Below are 25,392 nucleotides of genomic sequence, written 5' to 3'. Positions count from 1 at the left end.
CAAATTCTGAAATTAACAAAATTTAGTTAAAACGGTATTAACAACAAAATCAGAATTAGCTCTGCATAATTCTCCAGCAACATACATTGCAAGTTTGGGACTTTCTGCATAGGCTCTTTGCGGCTCTTTAGAGCAGAGTGCAGGCATGCTCAGGAGGCTTGAGATCGCTCACTGTACGTCTTCGTATAGTCTGCTTTATGGGATTTAAAAAGTTAAAACCATGTTCTAAATAGTATAATTACATTAAACTACTAAAAAAACACATCACTCTGATGATGAAACACCATGATTTCCCAGAAACGAAGAACGATAAACATCTACTAAAATCTTTTACTAAATTCTACCATCATGATTTACTATTACTATATTTAAAGTCTGCATTCACAACAAAATCTTGGATTGATTCTCCTGACAAATAATCAAATGATTTGTCAGATCTTATGAATTGATCATCAATAAACATGTGATAGGTGATCAACAGGCTATAGAAGTGTTGAATTTTATCCAAGATTAGGATAAGAGTTCTCTTTAGAATGATAGGCATTGACTTTTGCTCAACCGCTCAACTCTAAAGCATATGGTAACATGAAAGAAGAAAAAAAGTAAAAAGAGGCATGAACATTCAATACCTAAATTTATGAACATTCAATACCTTAATTGTAGAGCGGAACTCTACTCAACTTGAACAAAAGTATCATAATCAAAATCAACCTTAGAACGGCATCTCATTGATATGAATTACTCCTATCCTAAGTGGATGGGAATAGTGGCGAAATGATAGACTTGTTTATTAAACCGAGATTAATCTCGTTCAGAAAATGCTACAGCATGTAAAAAGGACAATAAGCTCACTTTGAACTGCATTTTGCGGTTTATAGGGGTAAGTGTTAGCACCAAAGCGATTCGATGTCAACAGCCTAGACAAAATATGTGAATCAGGGAAAAGTACCATTTGAACTATGGGGAAAGATATTATAGCCGTCATGCAAAATGTACCCAAGAATTATCTTCTTCCTTTCAGTTGCTTATTCACTTCTCAACCTTACACAAGAAGCACAGACAAGTAACAGGGTTGAATTAGTACCTTGTATATAGTGCATCGAAGGTTTGTGTTTTACTTCAAAAAGGTAAAGAAAAGGTCATTAATTTCCTTCATTCAATATCAATGTTAATGCAAAAATCAGTGTTTTCACTTTTCAACTAAGAAACACAAGCACAGGTAAGAAGCCTTTTACGAAGAAGACTTTGAAATCTGCATTTGAAAGAGTGACTATCAAAATACCACAGAGTTCTGCGATAATTGTTTTATGCTTACAAAAATAAGTCAATTTCTTTTTAAATCTAGTCTCTAACAGCACATGCATGTACATATGTAATGCGCCCAGCTGAATGGCCGATATACTCTACCTCAAAAGTTTAAAAAAAAAAAAAAAGATTTAGAAATACGAAATTAAGCATACAGATTCACTCGATGCAAGAAAGGTACACTTAATAAATAAATAAATAAAATCAAACATAATTGAAGAAGAAAAAGCTTCTCACAACAAGCCCAACTGAAAGAAAATCTACTGTAACCCAAAACATGCAAAGAAAAAACTTGTGAGGACAAATATTAGCAATCATTCACCTAGCACAACTAACAGCGAAAATCCAAAAAAACAATTTACCAAAAAAACAACCAACTAAGAGCTAATATACTATTACCCCAAAAAAAAAAAAGTACTATAAAATGAGTATTTATTCCCAAATCAAGCAAAGAGCAAAACTTACAGAATTCACAATGCTAGCAAGAGTCTTGGAAGCGGAAGGTGAAAGATAATTTTTTTGTTTTTGTTATGAGGGTGGAACCTTGAGGAGAAAAAGAAAAAGAGTGTCGCTGCTTTTGGTATCAAATTGATGGAAAATAGTATAGTGAGGTCTACATAGAGAGGGAAACCCGTGGCCGTGCTGAGCACGGGCTCACGCCTAACATCGTTGTTCAATAGAAAAGATGTTCAACCATAAGAAAGATATTTCATGTCACGACCCAACTCGGGCCGTGACGAGTACCCGATACTTGTACCGAGCACCCCCTTAACTCGTATCATATTCTTGTTACCTAGCGGGCCTTAGTAGCTGTGCTCTCTCTTTTTTTTTCCTTTTTAACACTAGCATTAGTAGCGGTGTTATAAACATAACATAGTAAACTTTTCCATCACGTTATACAACGACACGAACAACCTCAAAATACAAACATTTAACTGTACACATCCGTCTACGAGCCTCTAGACATAGTACATATATACATAGACAGGGCCGAGTACTGTCGTGCCCGAGAATACATATACACAAAATAGTACCAAGGAAGTAAGGCTCCGGAACAACCGGATACCGATTAGAGCTCCTAGGATCAAGTCCACCGTCCGCCGACTCGCGCGGCATGAAACGCGGCGTCCACAAGAAGGGACGTCGGTACAAATAGTGTACCGAGTATGTAAGGCATGGAAGATAACACTAGCAATAACATAATGCGGAATTAATAATGTCGTGGAGCCATAAGGTATGGAGAAGATAGAACTTATACCCTGTCATGTATTATCATCTCGTATCATATCGTATTATATCTTATCTTGCCTTGTCATAGTATATTGCGTCATAGTGTGTTCGGCTATAGTATATTATAACATAATACCTCATATCATAGTATAGCATGTCATAGCGTGTCATAGCGTGTCTTACCATAGCATAGCATATCATAGCGAATCATAGCATAGCATAGCTTGTCATATCATGTCCTGTCGTGGCGGATCATAGCATATCATGTCATAGTATTGCTTACCGTAGCGTATCTTATCATAGCATGTCTGGTCATGACATGGTAGGTCATATCATAGCGCCGACAATGTCGGCTCACCCACATAGCGCCGATATACACCGGCTCACCCATATATCCCGCGTCCGGGCACCCCGCGTCCGGGATGATAAGCCGGCTGATCAGGTGGCAGTGAAACATATTTCCCTTCCCTTTCCCCCATGTATCCCTTCCCCCCAACCCAGGTTCAAACACATAGCTTGCATATATGTATTTATATACATTTTCACATTTTATATACATACGCATATTTTTGTATTCATATCCATAGCTTGTACACATATACACGTCGTGTATACACTTACTTATCCTATTTACACGTACCTATTTTATGTACTTATGCATATATCATATCACATCATATCATTTCTATCATAGAATCGTAGTCGTCGTTTTAATCATAAAGGTTTCCAGGAATTGTAAACTTTGATTTGGAGAAGAATAAATATTTTAGAAAACATTTACAAATTTTTAGAAAGGAAAAACAAGTCTTAAAATTGATGAACTAGTTAAAACAACTATTATTTTGTAATTAGAACAATCACCTAAAGATTTCCTTTAGACTCTACTTCGCAATACGTCGCATAGAACAATAAAGAAAATCCGGGAACAAAGGGGCCCACCTCGGCCAATTGAGGCGGCGCATCAAGTTAACGCATATTACCATTTATAACGTCACTTATGAGGATCCTAGAGTAATCGGGTCTTGTTTGTACAAGTTCTAGATGTCTAGGAATTTCCTCCAACCATTTGCGCAATTTCTAATTCAATTTCACTGAATGAATAGTGGCCAATTTCAATCTTGGATTTCGAGGAAAGGAAGGGCCCCCGAGGCCCGTGGCCAACCCTACTACGTCTAGGACATGCCAAGAAAGGAAGGTAAAGCCTTACATACCTCTTTTCACTCCTTTTGCTACGTCAAATTCACGTTGCAATCTCGTCAAAATCTGCGAATTGGTCATGTTTACCAAAACTCTCATTAGTATACTTAGAGTTAAAATCTTAAGGAAACCCTTGGCTACCGAAATTTCGGAAGATTTCCCGTAAATATACCATCCCCAACATATGACATAGCCAAATCCTCATCAATCACAATCCGGGAATTCAAACCCGGCCAAACTATTAACATAATTCAACAACCACACTATAATTTACTTATTCCATTCAAGATGCATAACCTCAATGTACTACTTTCTTCAAAGCCTTCCAACTTCGACGAACACCATAGGAACCTTATAGTATATATTCCATCGACATCATACTAATCATATTGTCTTTTATGCATGCAAAGAAACATTGCTTTCCATTCATATAATTTCTAAACAAGTCTCTACTACAATAACTTCACTAAGGCCATTAGACATTTATTAGCAACATTGAATCTACAACATAACAACAAGCAAAATACTAAATAAAATTGACTCATTCTCTTCCATCCTTCCCATAACCTCACGGCCAACACCAACATACATACTACAACTTCTCAAAATTCATTCAACTTCCATTTTCTTCACATATCATCCACAACAATAACAACCAAGCACTAAACAAAATAATTGAAGCATGATTCCTACACATGAACATATATGCACGGCCATGCACCATATTTCTCCCCTTCATGAATTTCATTCATTTTAGCATACTACGACACATATAAACCATGTATAACACATAAAGCAAGATTAGAATTTACCTTTCTTCTTCAACTTCTCACTTGCCTAACTCTTGGCAACTTGTATGATTTTGAACCTTTCTTGTTCCAACAACAACTCCACCTTGTTGTGCACCCTTTACTTAGTAGGAAATGATTTTTGAAGAATTTTTATCAATTTTTCCTTGGAAATTCTACTATGGCCGAATGGCCTATTGATTTTCTCCTTCTTTTTCTCTTCTTCTTATTTCATGAAATTTCTAGAGAATTTTATGAATTATGAAGACTTCCTACATATATATATCCACAAGTCTTCCACCAAATTTCATTTTTTATAAATAGGTCCCTCAAAATCAAAGTATGACCACATAATCCCTCTCTTTATTTCTCTAGAAAAGTCTTCCATTTTCTTGGATTTTTCTTAAAATGAATAAAGAAGACTACATGTCTTCCTTTGTAAGATTGGTCCCCATTTCCTCATAATTTGTAATTTAGCCCCCACTTAATTAATCAAAATGTGGGCATGTGCCACACATGCCATACGGCCAACTTGGAATTTTTCCAAGAATTTTTCTTGAACACTTGTGAAATTACCATTTTACCCTTCGTCTTCCTCCATAATTCCACGAGGCATATCGCGAATTTCCCTTTATGCCCTTGACCTTTCTTAATAATTTCGCTCCCAAATTCTTCATAAGCCATTCATATACTTAACAAAGTAAAGATGTGGCACCTTGTCGTCCTCCCGCGATCGTCTCAAATTATCCAATTACACAAAAATGCGGGATATAACATTTCATACCTGTTTTAACTGTTTAATAGGATTACCTAATAAAAAAAGGAAGGAAGCAATACTATAAAGCTGACAAAATATTATCATAATATGTTTCATATTACGTACATTCATCTGTGGAACAAAGTTGCACATTTACATTCCCGAGCTTGCTTTATGAGGTGGTCAGAGTGATAGATTAAGATTAAGATTAAGATTACCACTAAGATTAAGGTCCACAAAAAATATGGTTTGAGTAATTCTTGGTGCCAGTCATAGTCAACATAGGCCATGCCGAATACTACCTTTACTACACAACAAGAAAGAAATAGAAAAAATGCATAGATATACTATATTATTGACTTAAAAGATGCATAGGCAATGACACTGTACAATATATTGCAAAGCAAACCTTATCTCGCCCCCTGATTGTGATTTGATAGCGTCCCACTTCTGCCTTCAAACTCCTCCATTATTTACAGAACTCACAAATATTAGCGACAAATAGCATTTGATGCCTTGAATGAGTATACCTAAAAATGGAACATACAAGATATGTTGGATAAGATAACCAATCATTGCCTCAGAATGCAATTTTGTTCTATACTTCTATAAACAATTATAGGATTTCCTGCAAACACTCAATTAATAAAATAACAGGTGTACTCGAGGATAATCATAATTTGATACTAAAATATTGCAATCTCAATGTTTGATTACTTCATTGATCAATCCAAGCTTCAACGATGGTCAAATATCTATTACCAGAACTTCTTTTGTTAAAAAAAAATATAAATAAATAAAAAATCCCTGCATTTATTCATCTACCAGCAAAGTTACACTTTGATCCGAGGGAGTGTACGAACAGTGATTTACTTCTCCCTACTTAGCTTTGGTGATTCTATCATCCTATTTGAGATGAGGTAAATGTAAACAAGATGACTTGTCTATTACCGTAAACTGAAGGGTGATATTGGCACAATCTACATCCTTCTGCTCAACCTGAAAGTCGAGAAGCAAGCTTATGGTTCCTTCAGTTGTAATTTCCTCGAAATGTTATATTTAAGGATCCTTCACGTCTTTGTGTCAATTACACATCGCCTTCCTCCAGTTGCTCATTTTGAAAAATTCTGATGCAGAAACAAATGTGAATATACTACAATAAGAAAGTAGTCAATAAGGTACTCTGGTCAACTATATTAGGTCAACCTCAGGAGATTCTCCTAGACAGTGTGATATAAGAGGATATTCTCGGGCAAACGACGTTGCTAGCTGCTTCACTGAGACTGGCGTACAGATGGCTAAACTATATATGAAGCTTTTCTTGCATCGTCATAACTGAACGTGCCTCCCGAAAAGGCCTTTATCAGTGCATACATTACATGGTGACTAATAAGACTTATATAGGTAAATTGCCAGCATATAAAGAGTCAGGGAAATTAGATCTCACGTCAGTCATTTTTAAAATTTTATGTGACTCAAAAGAAAGCCTAAATTTCATCGAGAAAACTGTGCAGGCAAAAGATATCTTGATTTCTTACATGTGCAGCTAAAACGTCTAAGTATTCCACCTTTAAAATAAACTTGCACAACCTAAAATAATTCATTCATCTTAGCATATGTATTGTAAATTGTAATAGGATCGTGCCATGCATAAAAATCCTCCTACCGAAAAACAGTACTTATTATTATATCTTGTCCTCGAATTAAATATTTAATTTGACAAACTATGACTGAAAACTAAACTTCTAAACAGAATACTGGTGCCCGTGCCCTAAGACAATAAATTCAGAAACACACATTATCAAGAATAGTATAGTGAATTAGGATCTACGCATGCATCATCAAGATAATAAGAAGTTATGCAAGCAGAAGTCTCAACGGCCAATTCATTAAGCAGACCGGTGGCAACACCCTTGATAATACCACCAGAATTCTTTTGAGACACAACCACCAGGTGAAATGATCGGTGTTTGAGCCAATAACTCAGCTTCTTCAACCTAGGAATGATATTTTTTAAAATGACTTGATTCTTGATGCCCATTTCTCTTTATGACATATATATGTTTTCCTTATACTGGGGAATTTTGTTGAACAGTATCGAAGGGGTAGAAGTGTCAACAAATTGAGACGACTATACTACAGCCCGAACCACTGTATTGTGATCTGCAAGATCGGTAATCTCAAGATCCATGCAAAGTCAGATATAATTCAGAGAATTCGATAATCAAATGTGGAAAAATTCTATAAAGTGATATGCTGGTAACTTTTTCAACAACCACAAGAAGTACATATATTTCCAAACACCCAATCGAAGTAAGAAAAAGAGTTATATTCTAGAGCGAAAAACATAATGAACAGAAGGTTGGCTCACCGTCAAATCCAACAAAGGAACATATCTCGCAGTTACATTCCATTTCAAATTTATCTACAAGAAAAAAGTATACATCAGAGCTATCAAGTAGAGCGAATAAACTAAAGAGCCCCTAGAGTTGACCAACTTATATTACATCGTGCTTTTAGTTATAAATGCCATAAAAGTACATACCCTGAGCTGTTGAGAGAGAAAGTTTTCAATCACGTAAATTGGTAAAAGAGACACATAACATTTCAAATTACAGGGCCCGATATAAGTTTTGCACTGTGTTTTTAGTCTTAATGCCATAAAAGTACATACACAGCTCTTGAATTTGAGCTTCAACAAGCCACCCATCCTCCTATTCCTGACTTTATCATTGGCTGAATAATTGAACTTGATGCTTTGCTATATGACGTTCTGCTGCACAGAGAAATTGCAGCGTTAGGTACCGAAAACACCAATTCCTACAATGAGTTATCCACCCTTGTATTCCTAAATTCAATCAAATGTTGATACACAAAACTATAACTATTTAACATTCACAAGGATCTCATCATTTAATTTACGACATAGTATATATTAATCTTCTTTCCTGTCATGAGATGTGCATGTAGCCATCGAACTATCATACGCCACCAGTTTTAATTTGTAAAATTTTGACTATTAAAATATAGATATATCATGGCATGAAAAGAGCAAATCGTCAACTGTGTATGTTTATCATGTAGATAGCTTCTTGTATTAAACCAAAGTTTACATTTTCCTTAATAGCTTTCCAACTATAGTAACATCATTTTAAGGTATGTATGAACGCGGAATATTAACGAATGCGAGTACCTAAACCAAATGCAATATAATTTTCTTCATCCATGAGACTTAAGGTAACTATGTTGACAACCTTCTAATTTCTTGATTCAAAGTGATAATGAACATGCATATCTTTATGGGTTCTTCTGTCCAACATGGATTACTTCACAGGTTAATAATGTCATCGCAAAACCAGTAGAGAGTCGTGACTAAAAGCCTAACAGAATATATAAGTTCAGATTCACCTTTTGCAGACATATCATCAAGCCCCTTGGGTGCATAGTCCACTTCTAATTAATTGTTAGTAAGAAAGGAAAAATCATCAAAAAGACATACTGCATATCCGGACAATAACTAACAGGCGCATAAAATTTATGGCAAGACATTATTCAAAAAGAGTACGGAGCAAACATATACACACAATTATAAATAACAAATAAAAATTGCACAAAACAACTAACAGAGTAAAGACTCAAAAAAAAAAACACATGCCCTGTACACTCAGACAAAAAAGGGACAAACTCTTAAAAAATTAGTCTCAAAAACACATGCAGTACACTATACTCACACGCCCAAGCGCATACAGATCAACACTCCCGTTCAAACAAACACAAAAAAAAAAAAAAAAAAAAAAAAAAAAAAAAAAAAAACTAAGCAAAAAGAAAAGAGGAACTGGACTACAACTCACCCGAAAGAGAGATAAATAGATAAACATAAAAAGAAATCAATAGATTTAAAACACAAAAATTGAATAAAAAGAAAGGAGAGATGAAGAAGAACCCACCAGCGAGAGACCATCGTTGTTTGATAGGGAGAGCTCGGAGCAGAGACATGAAAGAACCGAAGAATTAAGTAAGTTCCAGAAGAAACGGGGAGGAACTGAAATAAGTGGAAAAAGAAAATGGGATTCACATATTAAATGACCGTAATACCGCAAGCACGCTCATTCTCTCAAAGTCTCAACAAGGACTTGCGATATCTTATTGGTTTTGTTTATGGTCTATGAGCATTTTTTGTTTTTGAAAGATTGCTTTCAATAGTTTTTGTCGAATTTGTGAATCGATATATATGAACCAAGAGAAGGCAACAAAAAATAAAAATATAGCGGAGCATTTTTTTATTGGTTAAACCGAAAACTGAACCGTTAAAGACTAAAAACTGATAAACCGATAACGAATATCTTATTGGTTTGGTTTTGGTTTAGCATTTTTACAAACCGAAAATCGATAAACCGAACCGGTAATTCACAAAACCGAACCGAACTAACCGATAAGCACCCCTAGTCTAAAATGACAATAAGTCAGACATCTCAAATTGCAGCCGAACAGTTTCTACTTGTCAAAGCAGTATTCACAGTGCCTTACTTTTTTCTTGATTATGCGACATTCAAAGTAGTGTAGCATTTGATAATAATTCAAATTAGTTTATTTATTTTCTAAACCATATGTAGAGCATTTACAAGTTTTCCTTAAGAGACTTATTTCCAGTACACTGGATGAACTCAATAACGTTTATCTCTTTTCACTGTCACATTATATTACTAGTAAGGATAGGCCCAACATGAATAAAGTTGCATTGTTTTATTATTAGGATAAGGCACTATTACTCTCCTGAACTTTGACCGCAGGTGTTACGACACACCTTACACATGAATAAAGTTGCATTGTTTTGTTACTAGGATAAGGCACTATTACTCTCCTGAACTTTGACCGCAGGTGTTACGACACACCTTACTTTTTCAGGGGTCCTATTACCCTTCTTAACTTTTTTAAAATAGAATAATTACCACCCTAAAACTGAATATCTACTCTCTTATGGAAGAGTGACATACACTCTCTTTGCCACATATATATTTATTTATTTTCTATTTTTTTAATTCTTTTCGCTTACGTGGCAATTTTAAAAAAAAATTGAAAAACTGAATTTTCTTTAATAAAATGGATATTAAAAAAATATGAAAAGTTGATTTTTTTCAACAAAAAAATAAATAAATCTGAAAACATGGATTTTTTTTTTAAATATGGAAAAATGGATTTTTTTTTTTTTAAATGTCTTAAAAAAATCTAGATTTTCATGATTTCATTTTTTTAGGACACTTTTGTTTTTCAAATAAAATCTGGAAAAGTTTTTTTTTCTTGTTAAAATGTGAAAAAATAACTAATAATTATTTTTAAATGTGTAAAACTCATTTTTTAAATTAAATTTGGAAAAACTAGATTTTTTTCATACATAGAAAAAAATAATTAGTTTTCCACTTTTTTTTTTTTTTTAAGAAAATCAGTTTAGAAAAAAACTTTAAGCTTTAAATATAGGTGTAATTAAATGTGAAGTACCCAATGAAAAAATGACACGTGTCAGAATTTTATGCTTCTCACTCTCCCAAAGAAAGTGAAATATACTTTCCTTGCCACTTCTGCGCTTAGGGTAGTAATTATTCCGTTTTTAAAAAAGTTCAGGGGGATAATAGGACCCCTGAAAAGGTAAAGTGTGTCGGAGCAACTTTAGCCAAAGTTCAAGGGGTAACAGTGCCTTATCCATTTATTATACATTACATACTCATTTATAGTGATAATACGTAAAACGACCAAAAGTCACGATTTACAGAAAAAGAATAAAATGAAGATCTGTACAATCTGAAAATTCCAGCTAGAATCACATGAAAATGACCCACAAGGACTAAGACACAACTTTTTTACGTGCATAGAGAGCATATGTACACCAAGGTAAAGAGCAGCCATGGCAATGTCATATTCTACCCAACCATGTACAGATCAGAGGAATGTAGTCTTTGATATTGTTCATCCAAACCAGTAGTATCATATAGAACGCCTGCTATAATATCATTGACTTTGCTGTATATAATCTTTTGTTCCTATTTTTGTTCCTATGAAATCTGCACGTAGGAAGGGAAGTCAAAATAAGTGAAATAAAATCGAGGAGCAAATAGTTGTTTTGGAATCAAGACGAACAGTAAGGTGCTTAAGATTCGATAGAATCGGCTAAGTTTACGGCGGGTCTGCCTTCTATCCAGATTTTGTGAAAATCCAGTAGGAATTTGAGAAAATTTAAAATATGGAAGTTGTAGCCCTTTGAAATATCTTTCCAACAATATATTATGGATCCAAAACGGAGTTCCGTGCTAGGAGTTATGCCCCTTTTACCGAATCTTTGCCCGGAGGCCTAGCGCCCCCCCCCCCCCCGCGCCGGCCCCCGGAAGCTCCAGGCCAAAATTCCAGAAAAAACTCAAAATGTTGAAACCGTCGAAAAATACACCATGCTGGATGCAGCCCGTTGCACCCCATGCGCCGCACCAGGCCATTTTATGCCTGAAGCGATTTTTCCTGAATTTTATAAAAGCCTAACTGCGTAAAACTTTTTCCAGTTCATTCTAAATTGCCTTTTTGGAGAGAAAACACCCTTAGAGCTTCCACAAAGCATCCAAGGTGAGTTTCTACTCAAACCCCATTGATTATTACATCAATCTAACAAAGACTAACGCTAGAATCCTCATCTATTCCATAGATTATCGATTGAATCTTTGTCTTGGACAAAAGAACCCTAGAATTCGAATTCGAGAGACTTGAACGTCTAAAGGTAAGACTTTCCTACTTCAATTGATTTTAACCTTGTATTGGTGATTATAGACTATAAGTTCATGAGATTTGAATTAACGAGTTCTTGGGAGATAAGTAAATGGGTTTGATAAAGAGAATCATATCTTTGGATTGTGACTTAGGATTGTTATAATCATATGAGTGATGAATAATGGTGTTAATGCTATCTAATTGAGATTGTAGAATCACCTAGAAGTAATGGAATGCGAATTTGGTGAAGAAAACATCATTAATGAAGGTTGTGGAGCTTTATGTCCACCAAGTGTTTGATAAAATGCTTAGATGACCAAAGCATGAATATTATTGCTAATATGGAATCCATTTATAGATTAAGGTTGAAAGGGTTGACGAACGTTGTATTATTCTCAAAGGCCGGAATTAAGGTATGTGAGGTTAACTCTCTGCGTTGGGAATGTTAATGATTCTCCCTACGCTATGTTTCTTTTACAACGTTACGAATTGCCTCAGACATATAGTTAAGTGTAATTCCTTGAATAGTTGCAGAACTTTTATTGGCGAATCGCATCCCCGCGCAACGAATTGCATTGCCAACCTCCTGATTGTCTTCTTATCATTTTCCGTTGCATGTTTGGGATACGTTTGGTCTTCAATATATTCCCTGATGTCAGTAAACCATGGTTTACCGTTGGGTGCCCTTTCAATGGCCAAAAGATCACTATTGAACATGCCGGGAGTCAACTCCAAAATTTCTAGTTTCGTAATTCGTTCATGACTTTCATTCTGAATGTTGTGAGGTCAGTGCGTAATCAATATAGAATTGTGTTTGCCATAAGTCTCAGTCTAGATTACTCAGCATGTCATAAAAACTTGAAGCTTCAGTTCTCATAATCAGTTCATGAATACATGTTTCAGTATAGGTCTATTCAGTATTCCAGTATCATGTAACTTAGTATGATTCAGTAATTTAGCATCATGTATTATAGTATGATTCTCAGTTCCTGATTTTAAATTCCTGAATGTTGAAAACCTGTATTTGGGCATGAGGCCGTAGTTTATGCTTTATGCATCTTGGGCCTGAGGTTATAGTTATGTATACGTATACTTGGGCCCGAGGCGGTAGCTTGTGCACTTATATATGGGAAAATTTCATAAATGACTACATTTTGAGGGTTAAAAATCTGGCATAGCTACATTTTGCTTATTTACAGCTCGTAGCTATTTTTATGTTTGCTGTATTCATTTTTTTTTTGCTGTATTCAATTTTTGTTTTCGCTGTATTCATGAATACAACGATTTTTTTCACTGTATTCCTGAAATGAGTATCTGTATTCATAAACGAGCTCGTTGTATTAATGAATACAACAGGTAAAACTAAATACATAAAAACAAATATACACCAAATATTAACAAATACACCACTAAAAAAATGAATACAATCTAAAAATTTAACAAAAAAACTCAAAAATGTGAATACAATCACTAGTTCCGGCCAGATCTGGAGACGATTTCCAGCCAGATCTGCTGGAAATTTCAAAACAACAACAACAACCCTTATGTGCCGCCGTGGTTGGCGGATGGAGCCGGAAATTTCCATCATCATTCTACTTGCCTTATTTGTATCACTTAGCAACCAGTTGGGGGTTATATGAGTGAGTGGAAGAACAGTAATTACTTCAACTGCCCTTCTCCAATGGTGAAGAAGGGAGAAGAGGGGAAAAAGGAGAGAAAGTTCAGGGAGAAAAGAGATGGGCGAGAGAGAGAGAAGAGAGAAAGAGGGAAGAGAGCAGTGAAGAGAGAAGAAGGGGGAGGAGTTATTATATTAGTTAACTTGTGTAATTGAGATATAATATTTAGCTACTAGATGTAATTAAAGTAAAGTGTAGTTACTAAAAGTAAATAACACTTATATGTTCTCTATCCAAGTAAATTTCCCCTTATATATTGGGCCTGAGGCTGTAGCTTATTTACACAGATCGACAGGTGGTTTCTCATTCAGAATAGGGAGTATTTTCTCATTCAGAATAGGGAGTATTCATATCTTTACTTCTTTGCTCAGTTCAGTTTCAATATTTACAGTTCTTTCTTTCAGTTGCTTTACATACCAGTGCAATTCAAATGTACTGACGTCCCTTTCACCGGGGCCTGCATCTCATGATACATGTAACGATTTACAGGTTGACGATTTAGAGCGCTAGGATTCTCGTACCAGCTATTTGGTGAGCCTTAGTTCTTTCAGGGTATTATCATTACTTTACAGTCTTTCAGTATTTACAGACAGTCATTGTTTTCAGTACTTCATTAGAGGCTTCATAGACTAGAGTAACAGTTAGACAGAATCATAGGCTTTTCATGTTAAGCAATGTTGGCTACAGATATGTTTCAAGCATATATTAGTGTTTTCGCATTTTGATTTATGTCGTTCGAGACTTTTTTTCAAGATATCGGCATGTGTTAGTTTATTTTTTCGCATTCAGTATGTTATGATACCACATGTTGATTCAGTTAGCCAGTTGGTTCGCTCGGTCACATGTAATCAGGTTTCGGGTGCCGTTCACGTCCACGCCCAGGTTCGGAGCGTGACAAGAAGTTCACATGTAATCAACATTACTTTACAGTCTTTCAGTATTTACAGACAGTCATTGTTTTCAGTACTTCATTAGAAGCTTCATAGACTAGAGTAACAGCTAGACAGAATCATAGGCTTTTCATGTTAAGCAATGTTGGCTACAGATATGTTTCAAGCATATATTAGTGTTTTCGCATTTTGATTTATGTCATTCAGACTTTTTCAGTATATCAGCATGTGTTAGTTTATTTTTCGCATTCAGTATGTTATGATACCACATGTTGATTCAGTTAGCCAGTTGGTTCGCTCGGTCACATGTAATCAGGTTTCGGGTGCCGTTCACGTCCACGCCCAGGTTCGGAGCGTGACAAGAAGTTTATGGTACCTAAAGAATAAATTATTTTCCAACATAAATAAGCTTAAGTACATGCACAAAACACTAGCACAACAACAACAGTAATTAGTGGACTGAAAGAGGGGACAAATCAACATCTATCATAGGATAAATCTACGGAAAACATTTGCAAGGGGAAAATAGTATTAGCTACTTCAAAACATGTAGGAGAAGGGGCGAAACATGCCTGTGAAACAGTTCTCTGGTGCATTTTGCATTATTGGCAAGGCTCAGTTGTGTCATATACTACACCATGGTCTACTGTATTAACTGAGATTATGCTAATACTTTATGTTAGATTTGGTCATTTGGTGTGTACGGAGAAAATGGAGGATAATTTTGTTATCGCCATAGCAGAATATTACATCTTAATTTTGTTATCGCCATAGCAGAATATTACATCTCTCTCCAGGAAAAACCATTCATTGTTTTCTTCTTTAATTTCAATTTTGCTATGTAGGGAAAATGTCTTTAAATTTTTAATAAATGACTAAATATTCCTTTTTCTGGTCAGCAAAAAACCGAAACAATTTAGCTCTCCGAAAGAATGACAGCAAATTTTCTTTTCCAAAAGAGAAGAGGGTCGGGAATATTCGGTTCCTGCTTTTCCAATTTGTGCTATACGTTAGACTGTAGTTCACGTTTCACGCAACTTGCAAGATCCAAAGGAGTCCCAAATTTTATTCAACCAACTTCGAAAATCCTAAGTAAGGCCAAAATCCCAACAGAACGAAGCAAACGCCAGCAACAAACCAAATGAAGCAGAATAGCAGGAAAACAACAGTCAAAAGAAATCAAGAAACCAAATTAAAGGCGCGCAGAATTGCAAAATCAAAACGCAGTCACCAATTACACATATAGCTAAAGAAGTGGAAGGTTAAAAGATGTAGTTGCCATAGCGAGAAGTAAAAAACCTAAGCCTATGAAACGCAAGCAGGTCCAAGCTTTTGAAGCCTAAGGATATAAATTTTTTCAATAATGCTTAGTCTACAATTTGATATCAGTTTAAGTCCTTGATCATCCAGTTGAAGTTTCGTTTACCTAATGGCCAAAGAAGTCGCTTTTAGCAGATGTGGAACATGAGGATTAATGGCTAACCTTCAAAGCTTTTTGCTTAATTTTCATACATATATTATATTATAAAAAAGCTCATGAAAGAAGCAAAAAAACTTAATGAAATCAATTAAGTGTATACAGAGTACAGAGAAAGAGCCCAGCATAGCAGAATTCACTTTACTCCTTAAAAGAGATTGCAAAAGGGAAAGCAGGCAAAACAGAACTGACCTTATGACTGATGACGCGATAACAATGATGAGTCCGAATGACCAGCAGAAAATAATGATCGACGGAAAATCCACCAAGAAGACGGAAGAAGAAGAGCGAAGTAGAGGAGTTTTTGAGACAGTGGATATTATCAAAGTGGTAGAGTGGCAATAAGAGAATCGAAGCGGTCATTGTCGAGCTGGGAGGAGTAGAAATTCACAGAGTCCTAATGATAAATTCTGAAAATATCCTCCTGACCCTAAGCTCCTCTCGTTAGCCGCTTATATATAAGTAAAGTAATATGTGAGAAAAGGTTGGATGTTTAAAAGAGTAGAATTGCACCAAGCAAAAAAAAAAAATTATACTAATTGACTGCTCTTTGACAACGGAGAAAATACAAAAAGCGCAAGATACGTCTAACTATAATTGTGAATTAACACAACAAATATACGAAAACACCAATTTTAGATAAAAATGAGTTTCGAGTTCCAGGTTAATAAGACCCCGTTTGTCCATAGAAACAAAAAAAAAATCACTTTTTTTGGAATTTTAGAGTTGGAGTTGGAGTTGTGTTTGGCCATAGTTTTTGAAATTGTAGTTTTTGGTGAAATGTAGTTGTAAAAAAGTGAAAAAATTTTAAAAACAAATTTTTTGAATTTTTGGTATTCCGGAATACAACTTCAAGTTGTATTCGAAATTCTTATGGCCAAACGCTGAAAAGTGAAAAAAAATTTCGGAATAAAATGAATAATTCTTATGGCCAAACGCCTTCTAAAAGTTAAAGTTCTAATTTAATTAAAGAGAAAAGACATCATCCACCCCCCCCCCCCCCCCCCCCAAAAAAAAAAAAAACTTGGCACGAAAACTCACTTTAGTAACTAAACTTAACTTCTAATTATATACTCCCCTAAACAACTTTCATCTTAATTAAATACAACCCTAAATGCTGACTTGGCGAAAAAAATAAAAAATTAAGAGAGTAAAAAACACAAAAAGGTGGACCCGCTGATATATATATATATATATATATATATTATAAAATTAAAAAATAAAATAAAAATAATATACAATTAAAAAATAAAAATGCACCTCCCCCCACCCCACCCGCTCCTCTTCCCCCACCCATTTGAAGAAATTGCTATTGACACCCATTTGAAGAAATTGCCATTTGAAGGACAAACCGTGCACTTTCTTCAGTTTTATGTTGTTCTTCTTGCCCCCACCCCCCCCCCCCCTCCTCTTCCCCCAACCATTTGAAGAAATTGCCATTTGAAGGACAAACTGTGCATTTCTTCATTTTTATGCTGTTGCTGGTCTACTCCATTGCCATTGCCATTGACACCCCTATACGCTTCTTGCTTGTCCTCAAAATTAAAGACCATCCCATTTGAAGGACAAACTGTGCAATTTCTTCTTTTTTGTGCTGTTGCTGCTGCTGATGTTGTAAAGGGGTTGTGATGATTGGTTGCTTCTTTTCTGGGCTATGTTCAATCATGGCATTGAGAAAATCCAACCCATATCTATTCCATAATTTCCATGAAATGGTGTCGGCTGGAAATAATTTCCATAATTTCCAGTTTGACACAACACGCACTGCCCTTTAAATGGACTGAATAAATCAAATTTTCTTCATTATTGTTAAACAATGAAGAAATTGCACGAACTGCCCTTCAAATGGAATCTAACAACAATGAACAAATTGCACGAACTGCCCTTCAAATGGATTGGTGTGTGGGGAGGGGGTTGAAAATGAAGAAAGGTTGGTGGGTGGAGGCAGTTTGGTGGGAGTTAATGTTGGAAAAAATATGATTTAGGAATTTTAATAATTGATTAGGAATTAATTAATGTGAAAATATGATTAATAAAAGAAAATCTTTGACAAAGATGGGATTTTTTAGTTGGGTTGATTGAAGGAGCCGGTGGTTATGGTGGTGGTGGTGGCGGCGGAAGTGGTGGTTGCTACAAGTGTGGTGAGGATGAGGAGAAAGAAGAAGAAAGAGAAAAGGGAGAAAGAAGAAGAAAGAGAAAAATAATAAAAGAAAAACAAAAAATGAAGGGTTGGTAATTTTTTACATGGCAAGGATGTGGCAACGACGTGGCAATGATGTGGCAATGACGTGGCGCGATTGTAATACACCTCACATTGTGAGAGTGGTATTATTTTTTCAGGGTGAAAAATAATTGAAACATATGGTCTTTAGGGGGTATATAATTAGAAGTTAAGTTTAGTTGTTAAAGTGAGTTTTCGTGCCAATTTCAGGGGGAGAAATAATGTCTTCTCTTAATTAAACTTTAGAGTTAATCAACAATAACAACAACAACACAACGACAAACCCGTAAAAGGAAAAATCACTACAAAAGAAAGGGTAATTTGCGGAGACTGAACAAATCACGTCTGGAAAAAAAACCCTATTTTTCAACCAATTACCACAGCCACCGTCGGCCGCTATGGCCTCTTCGGCCGGTGGACAGCCTCCACCGGAGCATGTTCCACCTAACCAATCTCTCATAATTTCACCTTCACAGTACCTTTCCACTTTCCCATCCCTTAAACCTATCCACAATACCATGACTGCCTCAATTCTTTCAAAATCAACAACCCAAGCAACCAGTAGTGCACACCCCCTAAATGTCCCTATAGATTTGCCCAGCGGAAAAGATAAAGAACAGAATTATGCAAATCTTTTGAAGCCTCCAACAGCAGTTCAGAATACACAGCAGATTAATATCCCATCCAAGACTGTTAATTTTGTAGATGGTGAACCCTACATAACCTGGAATTCTAATGAAATACACCAGATGATAATCAAAGAAGAGTTACAATATGCAATTTTGGGTAAATTCTCTTATGATATCATAGACATAAAGAAATTAAGAGAAGTAATTCCAGTACAATGTGAAATCAAAGGGAATTCCACCATTGGCCTTATTGATGAAAGATACATTCTGATTAGATTGTTTCTCTTTGAAGACTATGTGAAGATGTTATCCACTCCAGCATATTACCTTAAAGTACATGAGAGATATTGTCAGATGAGACCATTAATTTGGGACCCATGGTTCAAACCAGAAGAAGAAACATCAGTGGCAGTAGCTTGGATTAGCTTTCCGGACTTACCTCCAAATTTTTTTGCAAGAGAAGCCATTTTCTCCATGGCAACTGCAGTAGGGAAGCCTTTGACAGTGGATTTGGCTACGGCGAATAGGACCAGGCCTAGTTGTGCAAAAGTGAAGGTGCAAATTGATTTAGTAGCAACTCATCCTAATAGAATCAATATTGCAGAAGTAGATGAAAGAACTGGAAAAAACAAATCAAAATGGATCAAGATAAATTATGACTATTTGCCAAAATATTGCAAACATTGCAAATTACAAGGGCATGGAGAAACTGAATGTAGAATTTTGAATCCAGAATTGCAAAGGAAACATAGAGAAGAGATGAAAGCTTCTCAAGCAGAGGAGTCCACAGCAGTACAACAGAAAAGGGAGAACAATAAAGAAGGGTGGAATTATCACGGTAAGAAGGAATGGATGCAAAGGAGGAACAATAAATACATCAAGGATAAGTCAGGGGTTATTATTGCAGAAGTGGGAAAGGAACAACAGGCAGTAGAAGGAATGAAAACAAGCAATACATTTGCAGTTTTAGAAGAGAAGCATCAGGAAGACATAGCTAATACAAAAGAAAGGGAGGAAAGCAAAAGTGATGAAAGTTTTCCAGCAAACACAAAGGAATGGATTGAGAATGTTTTTCATTCTGATAAAAGGCATCCAATAAGTTCATCCCTTAAGAAGCTAGAAGAGGGGGGAGATGAAAGCCATAAAGAGGATGATAGTAGCAGCCAAAAGATTATAGAAGAAGCAAAAGATATAGATACATTACCTGACCAGCAAGTAGATATTAGGGAAAACAAAAGCTCTATCATAAGAGAGAAAGCACCAGAAGATGAAAACCTGCAAGCAGCAACAATAATGAGTGAATCATCACATGTTGCCAATAAAGACAGGCTACAAAGTACAGATTTTAATAAAGAAAAAAGAGATACCAATAGTTTTACTGGGGATCCACCAGATAATATAGAGGACACTGGACAGAGCAAGGAGGATATACATGCACCTGTACAATATACAAGCCCAGCCAGCAGTGGTAAGAAGTCACAGCAAAATACGGAGGATGGGGATAGCAACTTAAATAAACATGTAGTCAGTCAGGGTAATATGATACAATGCAGTGATGGTAGAAATGATATGGATGGCCAATCACTTGAGCAGCACTATCAGTTAGCATTAACACAAGGGATATCTCACCAAAGTGTCTCAAAGGGGGAGGAAGAGGCAAAAAGAAGCAACAAAGAGACACTAGTGTTCCACCTGGAACTGGTATTCAAACTAGAAGGGCACTAAGTAAGACTAATGTTTGAATGATGAATGCAATGATATGGAACATTAGGTCAGTGAATACTATGGAAGCTTTTCCAAGGCTAACAAAAATGAACCTTAAGTATCATTTTGGTTTCATAGGGATTTTGGAGCCTTTTCAAGATCCTGATAAAATGGAAGATTATAAAAGAAGACTGAATATGCATACTGCTGCTGCAAATATATCTGGCAAGATCTGGATCTTTGTGGATGAGATGTTTGAGATGGAAATAATTCATGATCACATGCAGCACATTACTATAAAGATCAAAGCTCAACGAATGCAGGAAGCTTTACTCATCACTGTGGTTTATGCAAAATGTACCCAAGTGGAGAGGAGGGTTTTGTGGGAAAGCTTAGAAGGCATTGCAGAAAATTGTAACAGTCCCTGGATGATAGGAGGGGATTTCAATGTAATTACTTCAGAGGAGGAAAAATATGGAGGACTTTCTGTCAGTTTGCAGGAGATACAAGATTTTAATTCTTGTATTAATAATTGTGGGATGTATGATCTAGGATTTAAAGGGAGCAAATTTACTTGGTGGAATGGCCAGAGTGGGAGTGATTGTATTTTTAAAAGATTGGATAGATGTTTAGGAAATCAGTTTTTACAAACTGTTTTCCCTAATATAGATATCCAACATCTGGTTAGATCAGGGTCAGACCATGCTCCCATGCTTATTTCTTATGCTGGAAATGCTGATCCTATTAGAAAACCTTTTAAGTTTCTAAATTTTTGGGTGAAGCATCATTCTTTTTTGGATATAGTGAAAGAGAACTGGGCTGCAGATTTCATGGCTAACCCTTTTTCACTATTCTATTTTAAGTTAAAGAAGGTTAAAGCTGCTTTGGTGACTTGGAGCAAAAACACTTTTGGGAACATATTTCAACAGATAGAGTCTCTGGAGGATATTATAAAGACACAAGAAGTCCAGTTTGAGTTGAACCCCTCCCCTCAGAATAGGGAGAATTTACACAAGGTACAGGCTGAACTAAATAGATATTTACACCTTGAGGAGGCTTTCTGGAAACAGAAAGCAGGGATGCAATGGTTTGAGGATGGGGACAGGAATACCAAGTTCTTTCATACTTATATGCAAGGTAGAAGGAAAAGATTACAGATAAGGAGAATACAGGGGCAGAATGGGGTATGGTTAGAAGAAAGAGAAGAAGTTGCAAATGAAGCCATTAGATTTTTCCAAGATCAGTTTGCAAAGGAACCAGATCCTTCTAACTTTGGCATTCTAGACCATGTACCCAGAATGGTTACAGAGGAGCAGAATGACAGAATCAGAGAGAGAGACCAAATCGGGAGAAGAGAGAGTTAAGGAGATAGTGTTTAATGGTATAATATATATATATATATATTTCTTGGTCCAGATGGTTTTACAGGATTATTCTATCAATTCTGTTGGGATATAATTGGGGAGGATGTAACTAATATGGTGAAAAGTTTCTTTTGTGCTACAGAATTACCAAGATTTGTGACTCACACAAACTTGGTTCTCTTACCAAAAAAGGATTTGGTGAATACTTTCTCTGATATGAGACCTATAAGTTTGAGTAACTTTAGTAACAAAATCTTTTCTAGATTAATCCATGAAAGGTTGGCAGATGGGCTTCAAGGAATGATTTCTCTAAATCAGGCTGGTTTTGTTAAAGGGAGGAGTATAGTGGAAAATGTGTTGCTAACACAGGAAATTGTGTCAGATATAAGGTTGAGGACCAAAACTGCAAATGTGGTACTTAAATTGGACATGGCTAAGGCATATGATAGGGTCTCTTGGTTATTTTTGACAAAAGTCATGAGACAGTTAGGATACTCACACATGGTTGTGGACATGATTTTCAGAATAGTCAGTAATAACTGGTATTCTATCTTAATAAATGGACAACAACATGGTTTCTTTCAATCATCTAGGGGGGTTAAACAAGGGGACCCCTTATCCCCCACTCTGTTTATTTTGGCTGCAGAAGTTCTTTCAAGAAACCTAAATCAGTTGCACCACATACCACATTTCAAAGGATATGGGCTTCCTAAATGGTGTCCTAAGATCAATCATCTGGCATATGTAGATGACATGATCATTTTTGCCTCTGCTGATATCATATCCTTACAGAAAATCATGGAAGTTTTGAAAAGATATGAAGAAACATCAGGCCAGAAGGTAAACAGGGATAAAAGCTCTATGTACATGCATCATAGTGTCACAGGTGATATAAAAGCAATTGTTGAGGTGATAACAGGAATTGAAAGAAAGGATTTCCCATTCACATATCTGGGCTGCCCTATTTTCTATAGTAGGAGGAAAAAGGATTACTATAATTCTATTCTGGTAAAAATAATGCACAGGTTGCAATCTTGGAAAGGGAAAATGTTATCCTTTGGAGGAAGAGCTGTTTTAATAAAGCATGTGTTACAAGGTATGCCCATTCATCTTTTATCTGCTTTGAACCCCCCAGATTGTGTAATTACACAAATGCACAAGCTTTTTGCACAGTTTTTCTGGAATAACACAAGTGGAGGTAAAAGTAGACATTGGTCAGCATGGCATAAGTTGTGTATACCAGAAAAGGAAGGGGGACTGGGGTTTAGATCACTTCATGATGTATCCATGGCTTTATATTGCAAAATATGGTGGAAGTTTAGAACTTCACCATCCTTGTGGAGTGTTTATCTCAGCAATAAATACTGTAAAAAAGAAAATGCAGTTGTGGTACAATGGAAGTATGGGTCACAAAATTGGAAGAAGATGCTTCAAGCTAGGGACTTGATAGAACAACACATTTGGTGGCAAACCAAAATGGGCAATGCTTTGTTTTGGTATGATAATTGGACTGGATTAGGGCTTTATACTATGTCACAACAGAGGACACATATGATGACAGAATTCAAAATGTTTCAGATATGGTGATTGATGGGAACTGGGATGTGGCAAGATTGGAACTAATACTACCAGGAGATGTCGTACAACACATAAGGGATACTATTAAACCACCTGTAATGACTGAGGAGAAGGATATACAGTGGTGGCTTCTAGATAGCAAAGGGGATTTTACAGTTAAATCAGCCTGGGACTATTTGAGATTGAGAGGACAGGAGAATGAGATTTATAAATACATGTGGATAAAAGGACTACCATTTAAGATCTCCTTTTTCATGTGGAGATGCTGGAAATTTAAGGTTCCATTGGATGATGTGTTGAAAAGGATGAATATTAACCTAGCATCTAGATGTTGGTGTTGTTCAAGTCCTAAGGAGGAGACAATTCAACATCTTTTTGCTAGGTCTTTTTCTGCTAACAGGACTTGGTCCTTTTTTTCTTCTCTTGCAGGTATTAATATTGAAGGACTTCAACTACAACAGATCATAGTTAAATGGTGGCAACAACCTGTTAATAATAGGTTGAAACCATTGTTTTATGCTATGCTTGCTATAGTTCTGTGGGAGCTATGGAAGAGAAGAAATGCATATAAACATGGAGAGAGGAGATCAGTTGGAAGATGCATATATCAGATCTATGTTACAATTCAGAACTTGGTCAGATTCAGAAATCCTTCAATACAACAAATTCCTCACAGTTGGAAGGACATGTTACAGTTTTTGGAAGGATACAGAACACAGGTGAAATACAAGAAAGTGATTTGGAAACCCCCTCCTAGGGGTTGGATTATGTGCAACACTGATGGTGCATCAAGAGGTAACCCTGGGAGAGGATCTTTTGGTTTTTGTGTAAGGAATGAGGAGGGCAATTTAATTTTTGCCAGAGCAGCAGAGATAGGACATGTTACTAATAATGAAGCAGAAACAGTGGCAATCTTGGAAGCTATCAGGTGGTGCAACAACAATCAGTTCAATAGAATCATTATACAAATAGACTCACAATTTGTTCAAAGGATTCTAAAGGAGGGCTGGAAACCACCCTGGAGTTTAGCAAATTGGGTTGACGAAATTAAACGTATGGGAGAGGGGAAGCAGGTAACATATACTCACATTTTAAGAGAAGGAAATCAATTAGTTGATGCATTAGCTAACAGAGCTTTAGACAAAGGAACAACAGTATATGAACATTTCAATGAGATGGAAGTGGAGCTAAGAAAGATTCTAAACAGCGATAAATCCCAAGTTCCATACTTAAGAGTGCAGATCAAGTAATAGAAATGAAATACACAGCTTATGAGGAACGAAATAGCAGGCTTGAAATCTTGGAGACATACCTGAGTTTGAAAGTTTCAAGGGTCGAGTTGCAGATTCAAAGGGAGATCAACTTTCTCAGAAGTCAAATTCATGATTCCAAAGATATACATGAAAACAATTGGAATGTTAGCAGCTATAATGGTTAAATTCGACAGATGCGTACAAGATTCAAGAAACAAGGAAAATACCTGGTTGAAGTGTAAGGCAGAGGAGACGATTCAGAGGCTAATGGGGGTCCAAACCCCATGAAACCTTCATCATCCACGTCGGTGAAGAGGAGCAGCTCAAGGAGCAGCTATGGCAGCAGTGGAATAATTGGACAACAAAAAGCAGATAGGGCAAATCGATGCACTTTGGACAATGCTTTCCTAATTGTGTCTTTGTTTTTTATTTGGACGTTTATTGTTGATTTTGGGCTGGGTCACTTTTGGGCTCAGGCATTTTGATTCATGATTAATAAAATGCCCAAACGGGCTTAATTTAAAAAAAAACAAAAAAAAAAAACAAACAAACACAACGACAAACCCAGTGTAATCC

At 36.1% G+C, this 25,392-nt stretch overlaps 3 long non-coding RNA genes across 4 annotated transcripts; all 3 read right to left on the bottom strand.

Moving 5' to 3' along the window:
• Positions 1-774: 774 nt before the first annotated feature.
• LOC132044406 (uncharacterized) lies at positions 775-1,929 on the bottom strand. The gene is made up of 3 exons (XR_009412174.1): positions 1,771-1,929; positions 997-1,041; positions 775-917 (listed from the first exon to the last, which is right to left on the bottom strand). It is a non-coding gene; the product is annotated as an uncharacterized LOC132044406 (long non-coding RNA).
• Positions 1,930-6,059: 4,130 nt separating this feature from the next.
• On the bottom strand, positions 6,060-9,228 carry LOC132044399 (uncharacterized). 2 transcript variants are annotated; one of them, XR_009412169.1, is made up of 2 exons: positions 8,471-9,228; positions 6,060-8,050 (listed from the first exon to the last, which is right to left on the bottom strand). It is a non-coding gene; the product is annotated as an uncharacterized LOC132044399 (long non-coding RNA). The 2 variants fall into 2 exon arrangements; XR_009412170.1 differs by having other exon boundaries at positions 8,686-9,228.
• A 9,672-nt stretch (positions 9,229-18,900) lies between these two features.
• On the bottom strand, positions 18,901-25,037 carry LOC132044400 (uncharacterized). The gene is made up of 5 exons (XR_009412171.1): positions 24,876-25,037; positions 20,285-20,355; positions 20,122-20,192; positions 19,357-19,452; positions 18,901-19,244 (listed from the first exon to the last, which is right to left on the bottom strand). It is a non-coding gene; the product is annotated as an uncharacterized LOC132044400 (long non-coding RNA).
• Between the last annotated feature and the right edge of the window lie 355 nt (positions 25,038-25,392).

This window comes from Lycium ferocissimum, unplaced genomic scaffold (assembly GCF_029784015.1).
Source record: "Lycium ferocissimum isolate CSIRO_LF1 unplaced genomic scaffold, AGI_CSIRO_Lferr_CH_V1 ctg4429, whole genome shotgun sequence".
Lineage (NCBI taxonomy): Eukaryota > Viridiplantae > Streptophyta > Magnoliopsida > Solanales > Solanaceae > Lycium > Lycium ferocissimum.
This window is presented reverse-complemented; position numbering and strand designations above follow the sequence as displayed.